Source organism: Zootoca vivipara, chromosome 3, assembly GCF_963506605.1.
Source record: "Zootoca vivipara chromosome 3, rZooViv1.1, whole genome shotgun sequence".
Taxonomy (NCBI): Eukaryota; Metazoa; Chordata; class Lepidosauria; order Squamata; family Lacertidae; genus Zootoca; species Zootoca vivipara.
Window position 1 is genome coordinate 52076352 of NC_083278.1, and position 17630 is coordinate 52093981.

The 17630-nt window shown below is 40.1% G+C and overlaps 1 protein-coding gene across 1 annotated transcript in view; it reads left to right on the forward strand.

Annotated features, from left to right (window-relative positions):
- Window positions 1-17630, forward strand: part of SLC35F1 (solute carrier family 35 member F1) — a 184413-nt gene that overhangs the window by 76077 nt on the left and 90706 nt on the right. The window lies entirely within an intron of this gene.

Here is a 17630-nt window from a genome sequence, read left to right on the forward strand (position 1 = left end):
CTTTTGACCACACATACCATGAGAAGTGAACCCAATCAATTTCCTTTTGCTTTCTAGTACAAAGAGATGCTTCATTCTGCTGATAGTAATGCAAATAGTTGAAAAATTAGAACTGTCACATTTTCAAATTGATTTTGACTTTAAAGGGGCTATCTATCCATTGTTAATAGTTGCAATTGGTCCTGGAAAGGGCTTCCTCATAGCAGCTTTAACAAAGCAGCAATTGCTGTGAAGCAAGTACTTATTCCTGATTGCAAGGGGAAATGGAACGCTACTCAGTTAAAAATTTTATGCAGTGCACTAGAGAATATTATTGAAAGCTATACTCTTAGGAGCTGGTATAGAATTGTATTCAAGAATATGAGAAATGAGCATACAAATCCCTTGCTCAAATTTCAGACTGGTCAGTAACTAATGGGGTGACTTTTACCTGGACCATTATCTGATTCTCAGTTCTCTTTCCATAACATGGGACTAATAATAATGTTCTGCCTTAAAAGGTTATTGGGTTTCTCTGTGTGAAGCACTTGGTAGCACTTAAGGGAAGGACTATATACATATGAAGCACTATAATTGCTGATTTCTACACAGGAAACTATATTTCAAGTTTCACGACTACAGTAGGGACATGTTAGAAAATTCTAATAAAAACATTAAAGTAACTACTGCTATAATAAAGTATACAAATACTGCCAACAGCAAATAGCTGTTGTATATGTGTGTTTATATATAAGTCTTATTTACTTGCATGTCTGACTGCAGGAGGTCTCAGATTTAAGGTTTTACAACCCAGCACCTTGAATTTACCTTATGGCACCTGCTGTTTGGACCCATTGCATCCCTAGAATGTTGTAGAGTATGCCTGACTTGTTTTATACAGTTACTGTGTTGTAGCTGTGTTGGTCTGCTTAGTCAAAACAAAAAAATAAAAAAATTCCTCCCAGTAGCACCTTAGAGACCAACTAAGTTTGTCATAGGTATGAGCTTTCGTGTGCATGCACACTTCTTCAGATACTCAACCCCACTCCTTGTCCAGTGAGGCTCTAATCTGAATACTTTCTTATTCAGAACACATGATTAAGAATTATTTGGAGAATCTATATATTTTTTTAAAAGAAATTCAAAATAGGGGTATTTTTATACATTTAAATTTGTTGCAACTCAGTTAGCCTAAAAGGAAAAGGAAAAAGACCACTCTACCACAAGCTTCTCCCTCCTTCCTTTGAAGGGGCTGATGGAAGGAAGGGGGCAAAGAAGCCAACTCAGTTCTAGCCACACAGAGGAGGACTGACCTCTGACCTGGGATTAAGAAGTATAAAGAAGGTGATCTATGTTGGGTGATGGGGAGCTGTCCAGGGTCCTGATGACCTGTACTTAGTAACTAATCAAAAGCTTTGACCTAGCCCCCATTACATCCATATTTAGAATCCACAACTCTCAGGATTGAAAACCCAATTTGTCTTCCAACCAGCCATTCTCTTTTGTTTATTTATTTCTGTATAAAAGTATGTAAGTTATCAATATTGTTTATGCTTACTGTTGGGAGTTAATTAAAACTAAATTCTGCATCAGGTACCTGATTATATGCTGGTATTGTATCCTTTGTATATGGAGTTCAAGTGGCATGTATGTAATCCATAACAAATATATGTTATCTAAAAGGACAGCATTTACTCTTTTGGAATTATCTTCCAGATACTTAAGTGTGGCAGTTTTGGACAGGCATATAAACGTCAGAAATGAATTCTAATTTTACCACCTAGCTTGGAGCATATTTTACTGTTTGCATTGTGAATCACTGGCATTGCTTTAATTGCATGCTCAACATGCTAACTAAGTGAAAGAGCCACAAGGGGATGTATCAGTGGTAGCAATGAGATTTTGAAAGTCTTTGACACTGCTTTTAAGTAAAAGTTACTAAACCTTCTTTCAACACAACAGGGTAAAATCAACACTGGGTGTACTTTTGTTGTTGCAATGTGCTCCTTCTAATATATTGTCACTTGCACAATAGAAAGCAATGGCCCCAAATTTCAACTACTTACTATTAACAGACTTTCCTTCCTTCTTTTGGAGAAAAAATGCCCCATGGAATCTTAATTTTTGCCTCTGTTCCAACCAATGCTAACATATCGGGGTAAAAAGAAAAGAAAAGTAACATGTAGTTTTTCAAACAAAAAAACAACCCAGGGAAGCATCCTTCTGACGCAGCCTATCGGGATATATTAGCTCCCTGAGATACATTGAAATTTGGCTTTTGGTAAGAAAATGTCCCCAAAGTTTCCTTGTCAGTTTCTTAGTTTCTGTGTAAGAAATTTGTAACCTAAAGGGAAATAGTATGATCATTTTGACATGGCCAAATTTACCTGGTTTGATTCTTTAAAATGTGTTTAAAGAATTTGTACTCTGCTTTGTATATTATATATGTTTGAATATGAGAGTGTTTTACCTAAACTATCAGTGATAAGGCATTTGCGTTTGTGCACGTGCGCACACACACACTCTCTTGTATGTGAGCAATTTCACATGCCTGGACACTAAGTGTTTCATTTTCTACATGTGTGCAACACATTGAGTATGTCAGATCTTTGGAACTCGTTTTATAGAAGATCTTGGCATAATTTTGGCTGTGGAGAAGCTACCTAGTCAAAAACCACAGTGAAACTTTGAAGGGATGCATGTGTTCTTTAATTTGTGGGCCTTGGCACAAGTCTTAAGGTACATTATTGTTCATCCAATAACCCAAAGCTAGTTCCTATGAGGCTTAAGTGCGACCACATTCTTTTAAAATTCACAAAGAGTGTGTCGATTATGAACCATACATATGTGTATTTTTAGCCCTGTTCCTCTTTTAATTCCATCTCTTCTGGCGCATGTTTTTTAAAGGGGGATAGGGCTAAAATAGGTTTGTACCTTCACAGTAAAACCCAGGTGCATATTCATTTCTGAGGGTGTTCAAGAGATAGTGGGAAATTAGAAGTGAAAGTGCTGGTGTGTCTTATATCCAAATTTCTTCCCCATCCTCAAGATTTTGGATTTCCAGGTGGTGGGGGTGAGGTGAGGTGGGGTGATAATATGTGTCTCCTTTCCATAGCTGTCAAGTTCTCCCTTTTTAAAAGGGAATTTCCTCTAATGCTGAATAGGCTTCCTCACGAGAAAAGGAAAAACTTGACAGCTATGCTCCTTTCCCAACTGAGTTCAGTTTTGTGGTGAAGGAGAAACTGGAAATGTTCCGCACTCTAATATTGTTCCACTGGGGTGGCTAAGCTGTGGCTCTCCAGATGTTGTTGGACTCCATCAGCCCTAGCCAGTCAGGGATGATTGGGAGCTGGAGGGCTGCAGGTTTTCCTAATAATCAGAGCCATGGCTTTATATAGCAGTCCTTCTTTGCTATCTCAATATGCAGGCATGTGCACAGGGCAAGAAAGAATCCTGCTTTTGCTTGAGGAGTCTTGTTTGCTCACACTGTACGCATGTCACACGGTAGCTTGCAGGGAAATACCAGCCATTACACAAAGCTGTCAAGATGTACAGCTTCTCTGCTGCCTCACTTGCAGTGCCATCTGTTCTCTGGCTTCTTTAATTTCTCTGAAGGCTTTCTTAAAAACAGTGACAAAGCTTTCTTAAGCTTTTGTGTCACTTTGAGGGGAGCTTGATATCTCCTTAATAGTATTACTCTGATGAGTAGAATGAGTAGAATGACAAACATGAACGCTCATAGTTCTGTTTAATTTAACTCTCTAACCTCATAACTTTGTTACGTGTCATCAGAACAACTGAAACCAAAGAACTCTCATCAGATCCTGTTTCTTCCTTAATACCACCGAGACTGAATTATTAGCACCACTGCAGGCGTGTGATTTTAAAGGAAAGCAGTGTAGTATATACAATTTTCTGTTGTGCCATCTTTTAAAAGGAATTACTGTTAGCAAGTGGAAGGAAGTCAAACAACAGTCTCTAATTTGAGTTTTTTGTGTGTGTCATTGCATCATGTGTGTTTGTGTGTGTGTGTGTGTGTTTTACACACTATGGGCTGTGCCCCTGTTTCATAGCTGCCAAGTTTTCCCTTTTCTCGCGAGGAAGCCTATTCAGCATAAGGGAATTTCCCTTTAAAAAAGGGAGAACTTGGCAGCTATGCCCTGTTTGCTCCACCTGCCCATTCTTTTATAAACCCACTCAGTTTTTTATCCTTGAACTTTTATGCAACCTTTCCTTCTACATTAAGTTATCTTCCCACAGTGTTGATAATTGTCCTTATGGGGTGTGACACTCTATAAACAAAGTGTCATGCACAGTTAGATTGACATATCAAGAAAGGTTTATTAACATACAAAAGATCATTTCAGACAGGTATTTGGCTGGCAACAACAAACATCAATAATGCCAGTTCTGCAGCTTCTGATAATCTAATCAGCCAGATAATCCAATCAGCCAGTCACATGTTGCTGGGGAAACAAACAGCCTCCCTCTGCAGAACATTCAACAATGGAGGCTTGGGCAAGGGGGTGGGGCGGAAGGGAGCTAGCTTCCCTTATCTCCCTCCCCGATCTCTTGCAATCAGCTGCTGGGCAGCTTCCTCTTTCCCTCTTGTTAGCCTTTAGCTCCTTCTTAAAAAAAAATCTGCTTTTCGCCCCTGGGCAATTCGGCTCCAGGGACCACGCATTCGCTCCATAAGACGCACAGACATTTCTCCTTACTTTCCAGGAGGAAAAAAAGTGTGTCTTATGGAGCGAAAAAATATGGTGCTTTAATTAAGCAAAACGCACCAATCTGGGACAATTAATTGCACCTTTACCAGCTGTCTCTGAGCAATCATCGTTTACCCAATAGTGCTTGCAAGGAGTGTTTCGGGGAACCCTCTGTTCTAGATCTTGTTTCATAGGTTATGCTAACTCCAGTGATAATTGGCAAGAAGATGCAAGCCTCACAGTGCATCAGTAGGTGTGTATGGTCCCTTTTATCTGTGCATGACCTAGGCCTCAGCGGCACTATATATTTAAAGCCGCATTGTACCACTTTAAACAGTCATGGCTTCCTCCAAAGAATCCCAAGAACTATAGTTTGTTAAGGCTGCTGAGAGTTGTTAGGAGACCCCTATTCTCCTCACAGAGCTACAGAGTTCAGAGTTGCCTAGGAAGAGAGATGGATTGTGAGACCACTCTGCAAATTGTAGCTCTGGCTGGATCTACACACATGGAGAAATGCTATAAATAATCATAATCATTATCACAAAAGGGGGAGGGAACCCCTATGTATGTAAAATCGCATAGACCAAGTTTTTTGCTCTACAGCGCCATTTGGTGTCGCATCTTTACAACAGAGTTACAACGACACAACTGAGTATAGCTGAGTCCTATGTAAGGGAAATATGACTGGAGTGTGAGGGTGAATGGTAACACTGTCTTTTACTTTGCACATATCCTTTGGTATAGTGCAAAAGGCCACATTTCCAGTCCTCCTCATCCCAATGGGGAGGGATGGAGATGGTGAGTGTGTGTGCCTCTCCATATTTGTTTGTGTGAAACAGTGTATATATGTGTGTATGGCTGAATGTGTGAGAGAAGGAGAGAATGCTGGGTGGCTGCGTGCCTGGTGAGCCTATGCCCTTCTGCCTGTTGAATGTTTGTGCTGTTTGCATACATTGGCCTGTGGCCCTCAAAAATGTGGCATGGGGTCTCTCAAGTGGTCGCTGACCAGCAATTTAGCCCTCGGACTGAACAAGGTAAGCCATCCGTGTTGCACAATTACCCATGTATACCTTCTGCCCTTTGTTGTAATGTTCAAAAAATACTCTCAAGTTGCATCAATTAATCAATTGATTTGGCCTTCAAAGAAGACCAGATTCTGAAGAGGGAGGCTGTTTAGAGAGGAATTTTGCTTGTGAAGGGTTTTTGTAGCATCCCCCCCTCCCACTTCAGAGAGTCAGCAAAATCTGCTGAACGGACAGAAAATTAGCTTAGCTGGCAGAAGATACACATAGCACCTTTGAGGTGAAACATGATGTGATGAATCGATTCAACAACCATAGATTCAAAATATGAACCTTAATTGGATTTTAGACGTAACATGAATCTGAAAGTGTTTTCACTCACTACACACATCTCTTGATTCACATTTCTAGTTGATTTGGCAGTCAATGACTGATTTGCCTTTGCTGCTTATTTAACAGACTCTCAAAATACTTAACAGAATCTCAGAATATTAACCTGTAACGATGCAACGTATTGCTTGGTCATTTAATTGATAACCTGTTAAAAAGAAAGTGAATCAACTGATGTGGCAGAGAATCGGTTTTCCATGCAGAAGGTCCCAGGTTCAATCCCCAGCATTTTCAGGTAGGGCTGGAATATGTCCGCTGTCTGAAATCCTGGAGAGCCACTGCCAGTCAGTACAGACAACATTGAACTAGATGGACAGGTTCTGACTTGGTATCAGGCAGCTTCCTAAGTTTCTAAGGTATGTTAATCTGTTGTTTGGCCCCCCTTTTTAAAATCAGAGCTTTATCTAGCACAGAACTGCAGTGTTTTATACATGCTGTCACATTTCACCAGGGGAACTTGTGTCACAGCTATTGCATTTGACATTTCTGCAGACTGGACACTAGCACAGCTTGAACACCAAGAACAGATTAAAAAACCTCTGAAAACAGTGCTCCCTGGTGGCTTCTGCCATGAGTGTCTCTGCAGATCACCATCCTCATGGAACTCCATTGCCAGTTGTCTTCCCCCATCAAAAACAAGCAGAAAGGGGCCTGGACTAGCTTCTTGCACATCTGCTTTGTGTATATTAAATTTCCAAATGATAGCTACTCTTCTTCTCTGTTCAGTAAATAAGAGGTACGTGTTGCTTTCTAAAGCCATAGCAGCTTAAGACCTGAATACCCGAAGGAACACGTCTTCCTGTACTAGCCTGTTGATGTCTTAAGATCCTCAGAGGGGGCTCTTCTCTATGTTCCACTATATGCACGAAAGAGCCTTTTCTGTAGAATGCCCCCATCTATGGAATGGCCTCCCCACTTAGTAGTGTGGCTGCCACCAACATTACTCCTTTTGATGACAGGTGAAGGCATATTTATGTTAAGGGTTTTACGGTTAGACCCATTCAGTTTATATTGTTGTTTGTTTTTAGCTGTATCTATTTATTCTGATGCAGAGTTTTATTTATTTTTGTCACTTTATTGCATGGTTCATTGAGATATATATTGCACCCTGCACTGGTGTCTCTGCCATAGGTGTCATTTTTGTATGATCTTTGAATTCATCTTCTGCTTTGTTGTTCTGGTGCTGTCTTTAATTGTTGTAGTTTTTATTGTATTTTGTTGTAGTTGTTTTTGTTGTAGTTGTTTTTATTGTATTTTGTAGCGTCAGCAACAGCCATAATATAGATCAGGGGTGGCCAACTCCCAAGAGACTGCGATCTAATCACAGAGTTAAAAACTGGCAGTGATCTACCCCCTTTTTGGGGTTCAGGTCAAAGTTGTTGAGGAAAGCCCATGGGGGGGGTAGGGCAAAGTTGAGTTTTTACAGGGAGTAGGTAAAATATTGAGCTTTTTTTTAGGGATCCACAGTTGTTCAGCTTCTTTGGGGGGAGCCAGTGATCTACCAGTGATCTACCACAGACGTCCAGTGATCTACTGGTAGATCACGATCTACCTGTTGGACATGCCTGATATAGATGAATGGCAAGTTATACATTTTAAAAGTTGTTTTATTGTTATACATTTTATAAGTTGTTTAAAAGTTGTTTTATTGTTTTTCAAAAATATGCAGAATAAATCATATATAGCCAAAATGAATAAAAAACTGAGGAATTTATAGCAAAAGAAACATAATAGAATAATCCTACTATTAGCAGGTAAGATAAAATAAACTAGATAACTTGGTTAGTTATTTTTAATACATATTGATGAATATTGATGATCCATGAATAAACACAAGGGGCTAGGATCCCATATATGTGAACAGCCACATGGCAAGCTGACATTTGTATGGGCTTTGATTTTCCACCAATTCTGCCTTCTCAAGGCTGTGAAGGAAATGGCAGACCATCTTTTCCCAGCAAGTTGCACGGAATGTCACATAGCCCATGACTCAGTACTGTAGCCATAAAATCTTCTCTCCCACTTCAGAGTGCTGGCTAACGAGCATGGGATCCAAGTGGCACGAGAAAGTAGAATGGTGTGGAGGGGAGCCTGCCTTGCTGCTAAGCTCCTCAAGCCTCGTAATTTGGAGTAGATTTGCTTAAGGCGAGCTGAAAATGGGAAGCCTGAGATGGAAATTGAAGATAGGTTGTGAATTGTTATGCCTTGAAAATGAGGCAAAGCTAACATGATAAAGTAATCCTGGGTGATATCGTGGTGTGCTTACCCATGTAGGGATCTCACGTAATTAATTTTAATGGGGACACTGCTGAGCAAATATGCATGCTATGTGTCGGTATTTGCATATTATGTTAAAAGCATGTCTTGTCATATTATTATCCAATGCAGTATTTTCCTGTGTTGGTCCCCCCTCGGGTTTGTTCAAATATTAACATATTTACTCAGCATGCCAAATATGAATATAGAAATTGTAGGCCAGCACACGTTAAAATATTGAAATGCATTTAAATCCACAGTGGGCTTGATAAAGAGCAGAAATATTAACAGTTGACTTCTGTGGGAATAAGAAATGGTGGTATGATCCACTCTCCCAAGTTGTGTCTTGGAGCAAGGAGGTGAACTTTAGGAGTGTCCTGGCCCTGGCCCTAACTGGTAAGCTACAATTCAGAAAGACACGGGAATAGGTAAATAGTAGGTAAGAGAAGGAAAAAGCTTGAATTTTGTTCCAGGTGTTCTGGCCGGGAACATGGTACAATCCAGCAAAAATCCCATTTTATGTATTTAACCACCAAGTTAGTTCAATGAGATTTAGGTGTGCATGCTGTTCATTTGATTATTCTCAGGGTATGTAATAATCTGTTGGCCGAAGGAAATGTGCAGTTATCCTGGAATACACTAAAAGGTCACAGAAGATATTTAATTTTAGATATCCAGTACTCTGGCAATTCAGCTTGGGGTGGGGGAGATTTAAAATGGCTTTCCTCTGTTTTTGCTATGGGGAGGGGGGGAAGAAATAGAAAGAATAATTGTTCTCTAAAATTACTGGTTTGTTTCGAGTGAAGTGGAAGCCAAGCCCCATGAATTTCTTTCTTTCTTATATTCTGCCGATCTGTGCCCAGCCTTTAATTTTTGCTTCCATTGTGCCAAGTGTGTCAAGTGATGTGCTATAATTAAGTAATAAGGCTTGTCAAGCGTCATATTTCTGGGTATTAAAGCGTACCCTGGGTGGCGTTATAAAGATTTAGATTTTAACCTCCTCCTAATTGTTATGATGTACTGCCCTGAATGCCTTTAATGGAAGTTATGAAATGGAAATTTCAAGCCAGCTAAGAACAGTGTGTGGAAAGTCACAAGGTGATGTCAGGTGTGGAGTGGAGGCATTTGCAGGAGGGAGGGAGGCATGCTCAATGATGCTGAGGTCCCAGTTTGAGACTGTTTGGAGAAATCCTGATTGTTCGGCAATAAAGATGTTAGAATGGGTGAAATCCAGGCGCTTCTGCTCAGGGGCAGCAACAACTCCATCCGCTTCCTGACCTTGAGAAGAAGCTTTTCTTTTCTTTAAAAAAAAATATTTTATTGGATTTTTACGTATACATTTTCCACACACCATTTAACATACATTCATATCTTATACAATATTTTGGACTTCCATCAACCACATCTAGAGATTTCCAGCCTTCATAAGTTCTTATTGTCTTTCCTAATTCACTATTACCGGTACTTTAACGAACACTAACCAATATTTTCCCTAGTTTTTTCTGTAATGTTTCATATACCTGTAATTCTCCTTACAAAACTTCTTGCAAACCTACAAGCGTAATCTGTTTACAATTGTTTTTCAAATATTTCTCAAATTTAGTCCAATCCTTCAAGAACCTCTGGTCCCGCCGGTTTCGAATTCTTCCTGTCATCTTATCCAGCTTTACGTAGTCCATTAACTTCATCTGCCATTCTTCTATCGTCGGTAGTTCTTCTTGTTTCCATTTCTGCGCCAATAATACTTTTGGCTGCTGTTGTCGCATATATCTTGTCTGCTTATATCTTCTCCTACAATACCAAGTAGAAAAGCTTCTGGTGTTTTTTTTAAAAAAATAAATGTATATCTTAATATCTTTTTCATCTCATTTTATATCATTTCCGAGAAGCTTTTCACTTTCTTACATTCCCACCCCATGTGATAAAATGTTCCTTCTCGACCTTGAGATGAAGTTTTTCAGTTGGCTTGTGGTCTGTGCAGGAGTAGAGTAGCCACTCACGCAGGTTGGGATCCTGGACAGGTTCTGTACCCTGACACCTGAGCACAGGCATCTCTGAATGCAAAAGAAAAAAGATATACCCATAGCTGGGTTATGACAAAAAGTATACAATGGCACCAGTCTATAATACAGGCATGGGGGACTTGTGCCTCTCTAGATGTTGTTGGATTAGAACCCCCATCATCCCTGCCTGTTGTCCAGCTGTGTCTTGGAGTTGAACAGCACCTGAAGAGCCACAGGTTCCCCATCCCAGCCATAAGAGAGCATCCCATTACATACCATGTTTCTCCAAAAATAAGACACCGTCTTATATTTATTTTTCCTCAAAAAACAACAACACTATGGCTTATTTTCAGGGGGTGTCTTATTTTTTTCCTCCTCCTCCTCCTCCTGCCACGGCCGGCACTGCTGCTGCGCCTATCACGATGTCCTATTTTCGGGGTATGGCTTATATTCCTTGAATGCTTAAAAATCCTGCTACGTCTTATTTTATGGCTACGTCTTATTTTTTGGAGAAACAGGGTACCATCAATGTCAAACTGATCTGGTTTACTAGATCACACCGGTTAAAGTTCTTGGGTAGGGAGAGGCAAAATTCAGAATCTGGGGGACAGACCGCAGACTTTAAAAAAAATATATAGGCCTTGGAACTAGACATAACAATATAATAATTCTGTATTTCCTCAGCCACAACTGCTTGCAAGGTATGAGATCCAGGCTCATGTTATCATACAACCGTGAAGTGCACTTGGGTATGCCACAGTGGGTCAGCCTAACTTATTTCAAGTGGTTGTTTTCAAGGTTAATTGTGAAACTTAGCACATGGGAAATGCTATATAAATGGCCAAGAATACTCTTTAATTTGCACTTCAGAGGCATGTTTTTGTGAACGCTACCTGTTTTAACAGCTCAATGAGCTTTCATTGTGCGATGGGATTCTACGACAATGGCGTTTTCTAGGGACAGCAGCTGCTCTGCATGGGTGGAGCTCTTTCCCCCATTTTCTTCTATGCAACAATGAATACTACATGCAAAGCGGAACTCTTTGGGCATATGCAGTTTCCATGAATAGAAGAAAATGGGATGCCTCTGTATGAGCTGTTGAATATGCCTCTTAGCTTTTTTGTTTGCTCTAATTTGCACTTCTTCATCTAGCCACCATGGTGTTTGTGCAAAAATGTGTTATGCTTGGTATCTTGAACATCTAGGAAGGTTCAAAACGTGCACATAGTTCAACACTGCACTGCATATAGCTGCCCAAATCCTCCCTGTGTGGTTGTGTTAGATAGTGAGATGCACAAAGTGAAAGCCAAATACACCTTTCATCTTTCTCCAAACATTTAGTAGAAGTGATATCCCCCAGGGTCAATTACTGTTTCAACAAAAAGTGGGAAAGTATACTGTAATTTTCAAGCTGGTGGAAGCCAAGATAGTTCAGTTAATTGAGTTCATCATTTATAAGCATAGGGCAATCAGGTCTAACAACCTGGCCAGTAGTGTCAGAGTTTATAAACTGTAACAAGGATAATGCACAGTACAGTATGTATAGTTTTCGCAGTTTATAAATGCACTTTCACTGTCTGTTAACTTTGTATCTTAGCATGTCCAGACATGCCATAATTTGCTCATGAGCAATGAGTTTCAGCACTATTTTGATAAACTAGTACATCTTCAGACCCCACTCTAACTTTATCGGGAAGTTTTTAATGTTTGATGTTTTAATATGTTCTGATATGTGCTGTGAGCTGCTCACAGTGGCTGGGGAAACCCAGCCTGATGGGTGGGGTAGAAATTATTATTATTATTATTATTATTATTATTATTATTATTATTATTATGCTTCCTGGATAGAATAAATACAGACCAACAAACATAACCATGATTTCCTCTCCTGTAGCAAGCTGTGTTCTGAGAGTGATCTGGCTGTAACATCTGCCCTCCCATTGATCAGTGTTGCTTTGGCTGATATGACTGTATATACAGGAATCTCTTTTGTCCCTCGCTGCTCCATGTACATCTCAGTGAAAGCCATGGGGAGGCTCCATAACGTAATGACACATACTTTGCATACCATATGTTCCGAATTGAATTCTTGGCCTCTCCAGTTACAAGAGTCAGGTAGCAAGGGATGTGAAAGTCTTCTGTCTGAGATCCTGGAAAGCCACTGCCAGTCAGGATAGTCAATACAGTTAGGCAAATAGGCTGGGTTCATAAAAGACAACTTCCTATGTAAGTTCCCGTTATTAGCCAAGGGAATGCAATAGCTGCATTCCTTTACTAGGATTTTATTTCTCCTTTAAGTGAGAGATGGAATTACTGTACCTTGTTCTTCTTTCTTCTTCTTTGGTGATCACTCGTAGCCGAGTAAGATTGTCTTCCATAAATACGATTTTAACAATGGGTCCGTAAGTGAATGTGGAGGCCAATTCTGGATCCACATGTCCTTCCACAGTGGGGACATTGGTTTCTGGGCGGGAGTTGATCACGGTGTGGATTTGCTAAGCGTGCCTTCCTCTTAGCACGTTTCTCCCTTGTGTCCTGAGATCGAGTTTCCTCAAAGCCCATGACACCTTTGGTAAAGGCTGTTCTCCAACTGGCGCGCTCCCAGGCCAGTGTTTCCCAGTTGTCAGTGTTTATACTACATTTTTAAAGATTTAACTTGAGACAGTCTTTAAACCTCTTTTGTTGACCAGCATTACACTTTCAATTTTTAAGTTTGGAATAGAGTAGTTGCTTTGGTCCATGGGGTCACGAAGAGTCGGACACGACTAAACGACTAAACAACAGTTGCTTTGGAAGTTGATCATCAGGCATCCGCACAACATGACCAGTCCAACGAAGTTGATGTTGAAGAATCATTGCTTCAACACTGGTGATTTTTGCTTCTTCCAGTACACTGATATTAGAGTACCTTGTATGAGGTTAGGTAATCATCTACAATGCTCATGAATATACATTGCTTGTTTAAACCATGCATCAGACCCTTCTTATTTTTTAAATAAAAAGAAATTGCTGTTTTTTAACCAACAACCAACAACAGCAACAAAGAATAACATATTCCCTCTTCTCCAAATCTATGGCAATCACCACTAGCTGGCAATCTTAACTAGAAGCAATTTTTTTCATTTTTCTACCCCATTCAAACCCAGTGCTAGTGCTATTCTAAACTTGATCACTACCACCACCATTGTACCTCTGTAGCAAGATACAAAATATATATTGAATTCCACAAGGAAGAATTGCTGCAGAACTCTGAGATGCAGATTAAGGAAACTTGTATAATTTCCCTATAACACTGAGCTACAACTTTTCCTCTAATGGTAGCATCCAGATATTGAACTGTCCTAAATGTGTTACTAAGCCTTTGCTACAAAATCTGTATTTTTTAATATATTTTGCACAATGATTACAGGATGTGAACAGTTTTGTGCATTATTCATTTCATTGTCATTTCCATTCAGAAATGGAGATACAACAGGCCAGATTTTTCAATAGAAATTCTGCATAGCATTTGTTTGAGGGCCATTTCACACATGGAATCTCCATAAATATGCTTTCCCATTACTTGTAAATCATGGAGGGTGGGGGTGGGGATGACAACCACAACCAGAGCTTCAAATATAAACACACACACACACCCTACTCTGCCCCTCTGGCTATATTCTGAACTGGCTGTAAGGCCTTTGGGAATTAAGCTTACGCTTCTGTGAAACTGATTTACTGTTCCCATCAGAGCCTGTGAAGAAGAGAAACATTCTATTTCAAAGTAGGTTTTTTCATGTAATAGATAACACTCTAAGGAAATAGCAAAAGCTGATAAACGAGCTTCTTTAAAAATGCTGAAGGGTGACATTTTGCATTGGTTTTACGTCCGAGGAAAAGTTGTGATGCTGCAGCGTTCCAGTATAAAAGAGAAAAAAAGTTAATATGGCAGATTAGCTCTCTTGATTACATTGTTTTAAAGCTTTTAAAGTTCTTTCTCTTGGTGCCCCCACCCTGTACACAAATTTGAAATGTATCACTAGGCTGCTATCCTAAGCCAACTTGTAAGTCCCATTGAATTGCTTCGGTGTAGGCATAGTTAAGAATGTGCTGTAAACTATCATTGTTATTGATACTATTATTGCCCCTTGTTGTGGAACTGGTTTTACACCCCCTTTTTTTCTGGAAAATTGTATGAATCGTTTATTAACAGGGGAGCAGATTGGAGAATAAGGATTTTTATCAACTTCTAGGGTCATTATCCTTCATAGTTTTTGGTGCCCTTTTGTGGGAGCCAAATCACCCTTTGGATCCCAGCCATTTCCTGTGAAATAAAGCTTTTACTGATTGCTTACGAATTTGGGTTTTTGGGGGGGGGCATTTGCAACACTTCTTATGATACCTTTTATCATCAGTTTTTAAGGTGTGTGTCAGTATTTTCTCACCTGATTGATTGCCTTTGGGGAACTTCCTTCCAATTTTGAGGGTGTGAGAGAGGTATCAGAAGAAGCTGTTCTGAAAATGTGCAAGATGGAGCAGCAGGCAGTTATTCAAGAAAGCAAGTGAGAGGTGACCTTGGGCAGTAAAGTTGCACTACAGCATATAGGTGTCTTCTTCAACTCCATGCGGGCAACACTAGGAAGAAAAATGTCCCTTCTTGATGTGTGAAATAAAAAATTGAATGGTATCTAATTACTTCCTAGTGAAAAACACTAGGTGACGTGTGCAAGGGTCAATAGCAAGGTTGTTTCCCTTCCTTTTGACTGCAAATTCACTTTATATAGTGCTCACTGAGAACTGAAACCTTAGATATTTATCGAAATATTTTCCTGAGGACAATGGTGTGGGCTCTTGTGGAATGCTCGAGTTTCGAATTTTCAAAATTTGTCCTAGGCTGCCTTGCTAAGTAAGGGAATCAGGGGGAGTCAGGGCAGAGGCAGAGACTCCCCATTGAAAGAATGGGTCAAATATTATTTGATGTCTTGGTAAGTACAGTAAGTGGGTGAGAGAACTGTGTACTGCATTGATACCTGCTCCAATGAAGACTGAAGGCCAGGGATGTTGGAGAACGCCGATGAAAACAGAAATGGAAATTGCTGATACTCACTTGTTGTTATATGTCCAGAACGGAAATCAATCCAGCAAATACCAATTTGTATTCACTGTTGTTGTTTTCAGTCAGCAAACAAAATGTAATGGATAACCTTTTCCCATTTAAATTGTGCTTCCTTTGTGTTAAAGCAAAATTATTTGTGGAAATAATTTTGTCATTGATAGCGTTGAATTTGTCACTTCCATAAATTATGTTTACAATTATGTCAATTACCTTAAATAGTGAAGAGTGAGACAGATAACGTAGTATTTGGTGGAAACTGAACTGTAGCAGAGGGGGGAAAGTGCTGATTGTGATGAAAACAGGTCAGAGTGGAAATGGCTGCCATCTTACATCCCAAACCAAAGAAACAAAAATATGTGTAAAGAATAAGGGCTTGCCCCATCGTTGGCATCATCTGGTGGCAAAGGTACAGTGCAGAAAGCATGCATAAGTACCAATAATGAATTGCATAGGTATAGGATGGATAGATAGATAGGGATCAGAATTTAATTGCCTTGCCAGAGTGGTGCATGCTCTAGTTATCTCTCGCTTGGATTACTGCAATGTGCTGTATGTGGGGCTACCTTTGAAGGTGACCCGGAAAGTACAACTAATCCAGAATGCGGCAGCTAGACTGGTGACTGGGAGCGGCTGCCACATAACACCGGTCTTGATAGATCTACATTGGCTCCCAGTATGTTTCCGAGCACAATTCAAAGTGTTGGTGCTGACCTTTAAAGCCCTAAACGTCGGTCCAGTATACCTGAAGGAGCATCTCCACCACCCCCCCATCATTCTGCCCGGACACTGAGGTCTAGCGCTGAGGGCCTTCTGGCGGTTCCCTCACTGTGAGAAGCCAAGTTACAGGGAACCAGGCAGAGGGTCTTCTCTGTAGTGGCATCCACCCTGTGGAACGCCCTCCCACCAGATGTCAAAGAGAAAAACATCTACCAGGCTTTTAGAAGACATCTGATGGCAACTCCTGTTTTGGGAAGCTTTTAATGTTTAACAGACCATTTTATTTTAATATTTTGTTGGAAGCCACCCAGAGTGGCTGGGGAAACCCAGCCAGATCGGCGGAGTATAAAAAATAATAATAATAATAATAATAATAATAATAATAATAATAATAATAATAATAGGCTTGCTTGATAAAATGGAAATAATGACTCCTTGCCTCTCAGGGTTAAAGGGAAGATAACTGAGAAGTGTTCTAGCAACTTTTAAATAGACAAGGTGCTCAATAAATTATTATGACAATAACATTTGTGCAACATCTGTTTGCTTCCCGATCCTGACTTGAGGCATTTGGGTGTTTTCATCTGCTCACCCCTATGAGTGTTTAAAACCTGTAATGGGGGTTGAGTAATTTACGAGGGAGGTTTCCCTTTTACTGCTTTCACACCATCATAATGTAAAGGCATAAAAGTGGTATTTAGCAGTGTAATACTAAACTGGGAAGTTGATTGCACCATACTGAAAAGAATGAATGAGAGATGACAATAAGGCTCCAATAAGGCACACTGAACCAGGGAATATGGCCAACTGGGTACAGTGGAGTTTACTTCCAATAAAACATGTACAGTATGGGATTGTGCTGCCTGTTAATCTGGGACAGGACATAGCAAACTGGAGAAGACAGGACTCAGTCAAGCAGTAATGGCAAAGGGGTAGGGGGTCATTAAGTGGTAGAACAAAGTAGGCAAAATACATTAGTATGCTGGTTGGGATGGATGGGAGTTGTGGTCAAAAACAGCCAGAGGGCACCATCTAGCTGAGTATGGAGAGCAGTGGCACTCCACTGTTTCACTCTGGGTTCTCTCCCAGCCCTACCTTAAGTTGTGGGGGATTGAACCTGGGACCTACTGCATGTAAGGCAGATTCTCTACCTCTGAGCTATGATCCTTCCCACAGGAAGGTGGCTCCAGGATGGATTAAATTCAGCCATCAGCAGCATCTAGTCCCTGAGCCAGCTGCTTCCCAGGTGAGGTCAAACCTAATTAATTAGCTAAACATTGATTTTTGTGTGACAGGCCACAACACATGGTTTATGGCTTGCATTTTGATTGATGGGTCACAAGTTCTTCTGGCCTGTCTTCAGTACTTAAAAAAAGTTTTTTATTTCATTAGCATGTCCAAATAGATTACAGGGGTTTTTTTAATGTAAAAAGATCATTATTTGAATACAAAAGAAAGC